Here is an 11582-nt window from a genome sequence, read left to right on the forward strand (position 1 = left end):
GGAATGGTAGTGAGGATTGTGAGAAGAGAATGTAGAAATGAGATAGAGATGAGGAAAAAGATGATAGAGAGAGAAAAAATGAGAGAGAGAGAGAGAAAAAGAGAGATAGAGAGTAGGAAAAAGAGAGAGAGAGATAGGAGAAAATGAGAGAGAGAGAGTGAAAAAATGAGGAGAGAGAGAGAGAAAAAATGAGAGAGAGAGAGGAAAAAAATGAGAGAGAGAGAGGAAAAAATGGAGAGATAGAGAGGAAAAAAATGAGAGAGATAGAGAATAAATGAGAGAGAAGAGAGGAAAAATGAGATAGAGAGGAAAAGATGGAGAGAGAGAGAGTAAAGATGGAGAGAGAGAGAGGAAAAAATGAGAGAGAGAGAGGAAAAAATGAGAGAGAGAGAGGAAAAATGAGAGAGAGAGAGGAAAAATGAGAGAGAGAGTGAAAAATGAGAGAGAGATGAAAAAATGAGAGAGATAGAGGAAAAAATGAGAGAGATAGAGGAAAAAATGAGAGATAGAGATGAAAAAATGTAGAGAGAGAGAGGAAAAAATGAGATAGAGAGAGGAAAAAATTGAGAGAGAGTAGGAAAAAATGAGAGAGAGATAGGAAAAAATTGAGATAGATAGTAAGAAAATGAGATAGAAGATGAAAAAAATTAGAGAGAGATAGGAAAAAATGAGAGAGAGATAGAGATAAAAATATGAGAGAGAGAGATGAAAAAAATGAGAGAGAGAGAGTGAAAAAAATGAGAGATAGAGTAGGAAAAAATGAGAGAGATAGATATGAAAAAAATTGAGAGAGAGATGAAAAATAATCGAGAGATGAGAGAGAGAAGAAAAGAGATGAGAGATATAGAGAGGAGATATATATAGAATATTTAAGAGATAGATAGACTTCAGCTAGTCTTTATATATATATGTAAAGTCCTCGCCTCAATAATACACGGACTTCGGGAGAACTGTTTAACAGGTACGTTACTGAACAAGAGGCAGCTTGAAACTGAAACTACAGAAGCCTACTAGGGCCTTTTATACAGGGGTGGTCACTGCCGGTACTGCAGTCTAAGACCAGTTATTCCCTTAAAGGGACATACACAACAATTCCTCCCCTTTTAGATAAACAGTACATAACATTAATTTAACAACTAAATAATAACTAATTACAATTACAATTTTCTCAGTAATATATACATCAACTGAAATAGTCATTTATAAGTTCAGTCTTTGAGGAGGCTTCCTGATCCTGACTGGATAGCGCCTTTCTCGAGTATCCTGTTCTGGCGGTGGAGTCAATTCTGGCTCATTGTCATTGGTTGGTTCGTCAGCTTCCAATACCCCTGCTTCTGAGGTAGACGCAATCTGTACTTCGGGCTCATTACCAGGTGCACATGCTTGTGGTACAGGTTTGGCTTGTTCCTGTGACTCTAGAATCTGGTCAGCATGGCATCTCACGATGCTCTCTCCAACGTCCACTGTGTACATTAGTGGTCCCTGCTGTGTGCATATTGTGCCTGGCTGCCATTTTTCTGTTCGGTCGTCGCGGGCCAAGACTGGTTGCCCTATCTTGAAGCTCCTGGTTGGCTTCTCATTTATGTGCTGGAACTGCTTATCCTCAACATCTCGTCTTATGTTTGGTTTGAGCAAATCCAAGCGACATCTTAGTCTCCGGTTGAAAAACAGTACGGCTGGAGTTTGGTTGGTTACTGCATGTGTCGCATTCCGGTAAGCAAACAGGAAGTTATCCACCTTGTGTTGCAGTGGTATGTCGTCATTATACATTGCCTTCATGGCCTTTTTAAAGGTCTGAACAAATCTCTCAGCCAATCCATTTGTGGCTGGATGATATGGGGCAGATGTGTAATGTTTCACCCCATTATTCTTCAGGAACCTCAGGAAATCCTCAGACACAAACTGTGGGCCATTGTCGGAACAGATCTGTTCTGGCAACCCATTCCTGGCGAAGATGGTCCTTAGGACTGCAATAGTTTTCTCCGTGGTGGTGGAGGACATTTTAATGACCTCTGGCCATTACGAATGGGCGTCCACAGCGATTAGAAACATTGAGCCCATAAATGGACCAGCGAAATCAACGTGTACCCGTTGCCATGGAGATGAGGGCCACTCCCATGGATGTAACGGGGCCTGTGGTGGAGCGTTTTGGACCTTCTGGCATCCTGTGCATCTCTTGGTCATATCCTCGATTTCTTTATCGATTCCCGGCCACCACACAAACGCCCTGGCTAGGCTCTTCATTTTTACCCCTCCCAGATGACCCTCATGAAGCTCATTGAGTACTCTATCTCTCAACTTGGGTGGAATTACCACTCGGGATCCACATATCAAGGTTCCCTGGCACACTGACAGCTGTTCCCTCCTTGGCGAGAATGCTGGCAACAGTGAGTCGCCATATGCTGGCCATCCCTTCACCGTCAAATCATAGACCTGAGAGAGTGTCGGGTCATTTCGGGTTTCCTTCTCAATACTTGCGTTTGTAACAGGCAAACATTCGACTATGGTCGCATGGAATATCTCCACAGGGTCCACTGCAGCTGCTTCTTCCGCCGTAGGCAACGGTAGGCGCAACAGCCCATCAGCGTTTCCATGTTGTTTCGTACCTTTGTACTCTATGTCATACTGATGTGCCCCTAGAAAAAATGACCATCTTTGCAGCCGTTGCGCCGTCATCACCGGAATGCCCTTCTTTGGGTTAAAAATTGAGACCAGGGGTTGATGATCAGTCAGTAGGGTGAATTTCTGCCCGTGCAGATAGTGATTGAACTTCTTCACCCCCCCACACCAGGCTGAGGGCCTCCCTGTTAATCTGGGCGTAGTTACGCTCGGCTGAGGTTAGCGAGCGCGATGCAAAGGCTATTGGCCTCTCTGAACCGTCACGGAATTTGTGTGACAGCACCGCTCCAATGCCGTAAGGTGACGCATCACATGCCAACCGAATCGGTAGTGTTGGGTTGTGTTGTGTCGGTACCTTTCTACCTAGACACAATTTAGGACTCAGAACTCAGAGATTCAAACATGAAGTGCTTTATTGGAAGGAAAGGAAGTTCTGGAAAGTTCCGAACAAAGAGAGCTAAACTTAACCGAGAGAATACCCAACCATTTATCTCCTGTGACAGCGCCACCACAGGTGGGAGGAGAACACACAATAGAACACACAATACATAACATTTCCTCCCCTCTTAAATGGAAGGTCCACATTATTCCTCAATAGGTAAGTTACTTTCAATGCACTCAACTAACCAAGGATAGAGGTAGACTGCCTCAAACCCTGACTTTACCCTGGGGTTTATTCTGCCCCAGTCTTGTGGGTAAGTCACCAAGCCTACAGATCCAAGCGTCTTGGAGGCCGCCGCTCTCTGACAGGATACCGGCGGTCATCGCTGGCTTCCACAGCAGTAGGCATTGACACAGGCCTGGATGGAGAAGGTGCCTGTGTCAGTTGAAAGTCAGGAGTTTGCACAGGTGGAACAGTCTCTTTGACTTCCTGTGTTGGAGAAGAGCACTGTGGCAAAGGATGCTGGTTTGCGGTATCATTCGGAAACAGTTCAGGCCAACCAGCCGTTGGAGCCTCTGTGGCTGTCTCTGCTCCTAGCAACAGTTGATCTGTGTGTCTTCTCCAGATGACGTCCTCAGCAGTCTCAACTGTGTAAGACACAGGGCCCATCTGCGCGATCACCGTAGCAGGAACCCATTTCGGTCCAGTGTTGTAGTTTCAAGCTAGGACGTGCTCTCCCGGATGAAACCGTCTCTCCTTGGCTCTTTTCTCTCTCTTTTCAACTTGAGCTTGTTGTTGACGATGGACAACCTGCTCTGCCCTTGGAGGTTTGAGTAAGTCAAAACTTGTCCGCAACTGCCTCTTCATCATGAGCGAAGCGGGGGAAGTTTTGGTTGTGGCATGCGGCTCGTTCCTGTAGGACAACAGGAAGCTGTTCAGACGTTGGTGGATTGAGCCCTGACCTTGCGATGCCTTCAAGGCGTGCTTCAAAGTTTGCACGAACCTTTCTGCCTGGCCGTTAGTAGAGGGATGATAGGGCACAGACCTGATGTGTTGGACACCATTCACATGCAGGAAGGTTGCAAACTCCTGTGATACAAATTGTGGACCATTGTCACTTACGAGTTGTTCCGGTGAGCCATAACGGCTGAACATCTCACCAAGTTTCTCAATTGTTTTCTCTGCCGTGGTAGACCTCATCACAGCAACCTCCGGCCACTTGCTACGAGTGTCCACAACCACCATAAACATCTTCCCTTCCACATGTACTCGCTGCCACACTTCTGCAGGCCAATCCCAGGGGTGTAGGATTGCCAGCTGTGGAACATTCCGGACCATTTGACATGGGGAACATGTTTTCGCTTTCTCCTCAATATTCCCATCGAGACCTGGCCACCAGAAGTAGCGTCTTGCCATTTCCTTCATCCGAACCATTCCACTGTGGCCTGTATGAAGTTGTTGCAGTATAGGTTCCCTCAGAGGTGGCGGAATGATGACACGGCGTCCCCAAAGAAGACAACCTGCCTGGACGGAGAGCTCATTTCTTTTTGAAACGTAAGGTTTCAAACTAGGAGAATCTCCTATCGCTCTCCCTCGAATGACATCGTCCATAACCTCAGACAGGACTGGATCGTGTCGAAGTCTCGACTCCCGAGTAAGACTCTTAAACACAAAGTATCGTCAAAGACAGGCTTTATTTGCTTGCAAGGGAAGGGTTGTGTAGTCAAAGGCTACACCAGACCTCTTCAAAGTAATACAGAATTTGTAACATATTTATACAGTACAGAAACAAAACAGGCTTTCTATGCCACATGACATAGTATTGAATCATACCTGATTACAAAGGCACAGACCTTGCGAATTATTGGAACAACGTATTCCAGGCTTCGTTAGAATAACGAACAGAAATACCTTGAGATAAGATTAATTAATCCTTTATTATGGGATCCTTCTGGTCTCCCACTGTACCAACTGAGCCTGTGGGCCGATGTTTACCTTATCCTGTCCTTGGCTATTTGTTTGGTAAACGAGGCTCCTTGTTAAGTTTGTCACAGATAAGGAGTACGTACGTAGCATTCCTAAATTGTCTCATCCCCTTGAAACTGATTAGTGAATCATGCTGTCGGCCATTTGAGTTTTTATTCTATGCCTAGGAAGCCATTTTGTGTCTAAGTGAGAAACTGTACTTCCACAATCGTTGCGGGTGTACCTTTGCACCTGAACTGCAGTGACAGGTGCTCCCTCCACTTGTCTAAAGTAAAAGATGTCTATCTGACGAGGCTCTGGGGGAGTAACAAGCAAGGGTAGCCTCGAGAGACCGTCTGCGTTGCCGTGCAAGTCTGATTTGCGATATTTGATGTCGTATGTGTGTCCTGACAACAGTAAAGCCCACCTTTGCATCCTGCTTGCAGCGAGAGACGGAATTCCGGTGTGGGGCCCGAAGATTGAAGTCAATGGACGGTGGTCCGTCAGGAGTGTGAACCTTCTCCCAAACAGGTACTGATGAAATTTTTGAATTCCAAAAACGATTCCCAAGGCCTCGCGCTCGATCTGCGCATAGTTACTCTCGGCCTTGTTCAAGGTGCGTGATGTGAAGGCGATAGGTTTCTCTTCACCCGAAGGCATGATGTGGGATATGACTGCTCCCACACCATATGGTGATGCATCACATGCTAGCTGCATGGGTAGCTTTGGGTCGAAGTGTGTCAGGACCTCTGAATTCAGCAATGCTTTCTTTGCTTGGGCGAAAGCTTCATTGCACAGTTCAGTCCATTTCCATGTTTTGCCTTGACATAGCAACTGATGTAACGGCTTCAGCAATGTTGCTAAGTCTGGAATAAACTTCCCATAGTAGTTAAGTAGCCCCAGAAATGAACGTAACTGGCTCACATTCTGGGGTGCTGGGGCCTCCACGATCGCCTTGACCTTTGGCGGCGCCTTATGCAGACCAGTAGCATCAATCACATGCCCCAGGTACTCAACTGAAGACTGAAAGAATTCACATTTGTCTTTACGAACTCTGAGTCCGTACTCTTTCAGTCGTTGTAGTGTCGCATCCAAGTTCAGAAGATGATCCTCCTCATTTGTCCCAGTGACAAGGATGTCGTCCAGGTAGCACTGGACTCCTGGCAGCCCACTCAAAATCTGATCCATTGCCCTTTGGAATAGAGCAGGGGCCGACGTAATTCCAAACGGAAGGCGGCAGTGCCTGTATAGCCCCTTGTGTGTCACAATTGTCAGCAGCTCCTTTGATTTGTCATCGACATGCATTTGTAGATAAGCCTGGCATAAGTCTATTTTGCTGAAGTTTTGCCCTCCGGCCAGGCCAGTAAAAAGATCATCAATGAGGGGAAGAGGGTACTGTTCCACAGACAGCACCGGGTTAATAGTCACTTTAAAATCCCCGCAGATTCGAACAGATCCATCCTTTTTCAGGACAGGAACAATGGGTGTGGCCCATTTGCTCACGCTCACAGGCTCCAGGACTCCATTCTCGACTAAGGCCTCCAAGTTAGCCTCAACTTTTGGCCTAATTGCATAGGGTACAGGTCGGGCTTTGTGAAACTTTGGCTTGCTGTCAGGTTTAATGTCCAGTCTCACGCTGATCTTTTTCATGCTCCCAAGTTCCCCATTGAAGAGTTCTGCATGTTTGTTTAACACTGCAGTCAGACCTGACTCCCCTTTTGACATCATGCGGACTGCTGGCCAGTCCAGCATGATTTTCTCTAGCCACGCATGTCCCAGTAGCGATGGGTAATTTCCCTTTACCACATATAGTGGCAGTTTTGCAGTCTGTCCGTTCAATTTAACTGTCACCTCAGTGACGCCTCTCATGGCCACAGGTTCGCCGGTGTATGTCTTTTGCACAATGTTTGTTGGCTGAAGGGTAAGATGCTTTAGCATTTTGTTGTAGACAGTGCCTGAAACAAGGGACACAGCCGCGCCTGTGTCCACCTCCATCCGCACTGATTGTCCCTCCACCAGTGGTGACACCCAGTAGCCATTTGAACCACCTGCAACCGTCAGTATGTGCACCTCTTCCTCCTCAGAGGTGTCGCTCCCCTCTGTTTTGCTTGTTCCATCATACTGCACTGAATGAACACTCTTTTTCCTCTCTTGACAAATACAGACATTTTGCTTCCATGCTTCCCAGCTCTGTCTGTTCTTTTTTTACCTCTACAGGCGCGTTCAATGTGACCCTTTTTGCCACAATTTCGGCATTCCAGCTCCGTACACCAGCAGTCATTAGCGTGATGGCCCGTTTTCCCACAACGGTAATATGTGCCATTCCGCGCACCTTTCGGCTCAGACGACACCTTGTGAACTCTCCCTGTTGAACTCAACTGGTGAGCCTCCTTTTCCGCCATCTCCATGGAGACACTAACTTCAATGGCCTTTTCAATAGTAAGGTTGTCCTCAGTAAGAAGGCGCTTCAGTGTGGCTGCATTTTGCAGACCACACACAAGTCTGTCTCTAATGGTGTCATTCAGCACCTCCTTGAACTGGCAGTGTTCCGACAACCTTTTTAAAGCAGCAATAAACATCGTCACTGATTTCCCCCTCCTCTTGATTCCGTTTGTGAAATCCAAATCTCTCAGCAATAACCAGAGGTTTTGGTGAAAAATGTGCTCCAAGAATTTCCACTAGTTGCTTATATGTTTTAGTTCCTGGCTTATCTGGCTGCACGAGGCTGCGAAGTAAATTGAAAGTCTTCGGCCCGATTACACTCAAAAAGGTAGGCACGACCTTTTCATTTGCCACCGCATTCGCCAATACAAAATAGTCAAAACATTCCGTATATGCGCTCCATTGCTCCACATTTTCATCAAAATCACCGATGTTTCCTAATATAGTAGCCATCTCACGTTTCAAATTAAATTTTCTGTTTACTCACTGCACCCGTAACGTACGCAGATTCATCCGCTCCTCGTTGCCACTTGTTGTGTCGGTACCTTTCTACCTAGACACAATTTAGGACTCAGAACTCAGAGATTCAAACATGAAGTGCTTCATTGAAAGGAAAGGAAGCTCTGGAAAGTTCCGAACAAAGAGAGCTAAACTTAACCGAGAGAATACCCAACCATTTATCTCCTGTGACAGCACCACCACAGGTGGGAGGAGAACACACAATAGAACACACAATACATAACAGGTTGTAGTGGGCCAATACTTCTTTTGAAGTGATTTGGCATTTACATTCCTGAAAGGCACGCTTACACTCATCACTCCATTTCCATGTTACACCAGTTTGAAGGAGGGCGTTCAGTGGGTGCAGAATTGCAGATAAATTCGGCAAGAACTTATGGTAGTAGTTCACCAACCCGAGGAACGACCTCCGTTGCGACACATTTTCTGGTGCTGGAGCCTTGACGACAGCTTCAATCTTGTCCGGCGACTTATGCAACCCTTCCTCATCAATCATGTGGCCAGAATACGAGATTTGTCTCCTGAAGAACTCGCATTTGGGATGGTTGGCTCGTAGCCCATATTCCTGCAATCTCGTGAGCACCTGTTCCAGGTTGGCAAGGTGTTCATTGTCATTTTCACCCGTAACCAGGATGTCGTCCAAATAACACTGGGTCCCCGGGATCCCTTGCAGGACTTGTTCCATTGCCCTCTGCCACATAGCCGGGGCTGATGCTACCCCAAATACCAGTCAGTTGTACTGGTAAAGACCTTTGTGAGTGTTTATCGTGAGGTATTTCCTAGATGCTTCTTCCACTTCCATTTGTAGATACGCTTGAGCCAGGTCAATCTTTGTAAAACGTTTCCCTCCAGATAGTGAGGCGAAAATATCTTCTATCCGCGGAAGCGGATACTGTACTGTGTGCAGGACTGGGTTCACAGTCACCTTGAAGTCCCCACAGATGCGAACCTTCCTTGGCTCCCCAGGCGTGCTGCTCAATGCTTTCTTCATTACAGGAACAATGGGTGTGGCCCACTCGCTCCAGTCCACCTTAGACAGCACCCCCGAATGCCCCAGACTCTCCAGTTCAGCTTCCACAGCTGGGCGTATCGCGTATGGCACTGGTCTGGCCTTGAAAAATTTTGGGGTTGCCTTATCCTCAATCTTTATGGTTGCCTTTACTCCTTTTAGAGTCCCAAGTCCTTGTTGGAACACCTCTTCCGCATCAGATAGAATTTGTGACAGACGTCCAGGTGCGACGTCATCATCTTTTTTGTCAGTCACAGTTAGTGCCAGAATGGAATGCCAATCCAATTGTAGTCTTCGGATCCATTCACGTCCCAATAATGGTGGTCCTCCATCTCGTAGTATATACATGTATAGTTTCTGTGTTTCCTTTCCGTTATATTCAACTGGCACCCTTATTTTTCCTCTGGGGCAGACCTTTTGCCCCGTGTATGTCTTCAATACAATGGACGTGTCCTTTAACGGTATGTGTGAGAATAGCCGCTCATAGTCTCGTCGATTCATGACAGTTAGGGCTGATCCTGTGTCCAATTCCAGGGGACCCTGCTATCATGAGGGTGACCCAAATGGTTCGGTGATCTTCTTTTGCGATCACGTTGTGTAACTTTAAACAACTTAGTCGCCTGCTCCCGGAGTCCTTATCACTCTCCTGATCTTCTGAACTACTATCTGTCAGTTTCTTTACTTTCCTGTACTGTTCCTTAGTAGTACTTGTCGTGTTGGTCTTCTTTCACGACCTGCAGACTCTTGCTATATGTCCCATTTTCCCGCATTGCCTGCATATTTTGTCTTTAAACCAGCAGTCCTTCTGCTCATGGGTTGTTCTGCCGCAGCGATAGCACTGTTGCCTCACAGCGCCAGGGACCCGGGTTCGAATCCGGCTCGGGTGACTGTCTGTGTGGGGTTTGCACATTCTCCCCGTGTTTGCGTGGGTTTCCTCCGGGTGCTCCGGTTTCCTCCCACAGTCCAAAAGATGTGCGGGTTAGGTTGATCGGCTATGATAAATTGAACCTTAGTGTTAGGGGGATTAAATACATGGGGTTACGGGGATAGGGTGGGATATGTGTTGGTGTAGGGGTTACGGGGATCGGGTGGGATATGTGTCGGTGCAGGCTCGATGGGCCGAAATGGCCTCTATCTGCACTGTGGGGTTTCTGTGATTCTGTGATTCTGTGATAGCACTTTTCGGCTCCATACGCCATTTCATTAGTGCTGTATTCTTGTGGTTTCTGTTGTATTTCCGCAGCTCCCCGTGCTGCTGCTTCGTAGGATACTGCCACGCTGAAAGCCTGTTCTAGCGTCAGGTCCTTTTTTGAAAGTAGTCGTTTCCGGGTTCCTTCACTCTGGAGCCCGCAGACAAACTTATCCCGTAAGGTGTCTGCCAGTCCTGCTCCGAACTGGCAGTGCTTCGATAACTTGCGTAGTTCTGTAAGATAGTCAGCATTGCTCTCATCTTTGTGCTGGTTTCTTTTATGGAACTTGAATCTTTCTGCTATCAGCAGTGATGTAGGGCTTAAGTGTTCCTGTAAGATATGAACAATCTCCTCAAAACTTTTCTCCATTGGTTTAGCTGGGGTAATTAAATTCCGCAATAGGCCGTACGTACTCGCACCCATCAGATTTAATAATACCGACGCCCTCTTTCCATCAGCCACCTCATTTGCCTTGCAGTACACTTCAATTCTTTCCACATACGTGGTCCAGTCTTCTACCTCGTTGTCGAAAGCAGTGATACTGCCACTTTTCGGCATCTTGGGCGATTTAATATGGCGCCTCCCGCGCTTTTGCTTCTTCCCCAATGGAATAAAATGGCGCCTCCCGCGCTTTTGCTTCTTCCCCAACGGGATAAAATGGTGCCTCCCGCGCTTTTGCTTCTTCCCCTTACTGCCACGCTGCTCCTAGCGTTCTATGGGGTAATGGCAGCGACCTGCAGCTTCGGCGCGTCTCGCTTTCCTTCCCCCCCGTTTAGTTTCTCTCCGCTGTCCTGTTCTCGAGCACCGACCGCGCCCTGTGCGCTCCACACTCTCTCTCTTGTTTTCTTTTCCCGGCGATGCTGCGCAGCCCGATTTGTAGAGCCGCTCGATCGAGCTTGAGCCCGCCGCAGTCCGGAAGGGTCAGCGTGCTACCTGCTACCAGCACGATTCGCTGGAACCACAGTCTCTCCCGCAATTCTCCAAACACCGATGGATTCTTTGGGCGGTTGCCCTCAGTCGACACCCGTTGCTCAGACTACAACCTTCCAGGACCTTCCTTTCAGGCGAGATCCCCGTGAGATGATGCCACACTGCAGGTGAGTTCGAATTTACTCGTCGCCACTGTAAAGTCCGCGCCTCAATAATACACGGACTTCGGGAGAACAGTTTAACAGGTACTTTACTGAGCAAGAGGCAGCTTGAAACTGAAACTACAGAAGCCTGCTAGGGCCTTTTATACAGGGGTGGTCACTGCCGGTACTGCAGTCTAAGACCAGTTATTCCCTTAAAGGTACATACACAACAATATATAAAGTGGTCGATCTGTCTGTCTGCCTGTCCTTCCGTCTGTCTGTCTGTCTGGCTATACACTCTAAAGTTATAGAGCGTACCTACACGTGCGTTACATCAAAAGAAAGATTACGATTCCAGAACGGTCATAAGCGTATTTACGTTT

This window comes from Somniosus microcephalus, unplaced genomic scaffold, assembly GCF_052327205.1.
Source record: "Somniosus microcephalus isolate GS21.2 unplaced genomic scaffold, FLI_Smic_1.0 unresolved_chr6, whole genome shotgun sequence".
Classification (NCBI taxonomy): domain Eukaryota; kingdom Metazoa; phylum Chordata; class Chondrichthyes; order Squaliformes; family Somniosidae; genus Somniosus; species Somniosus microcephalus.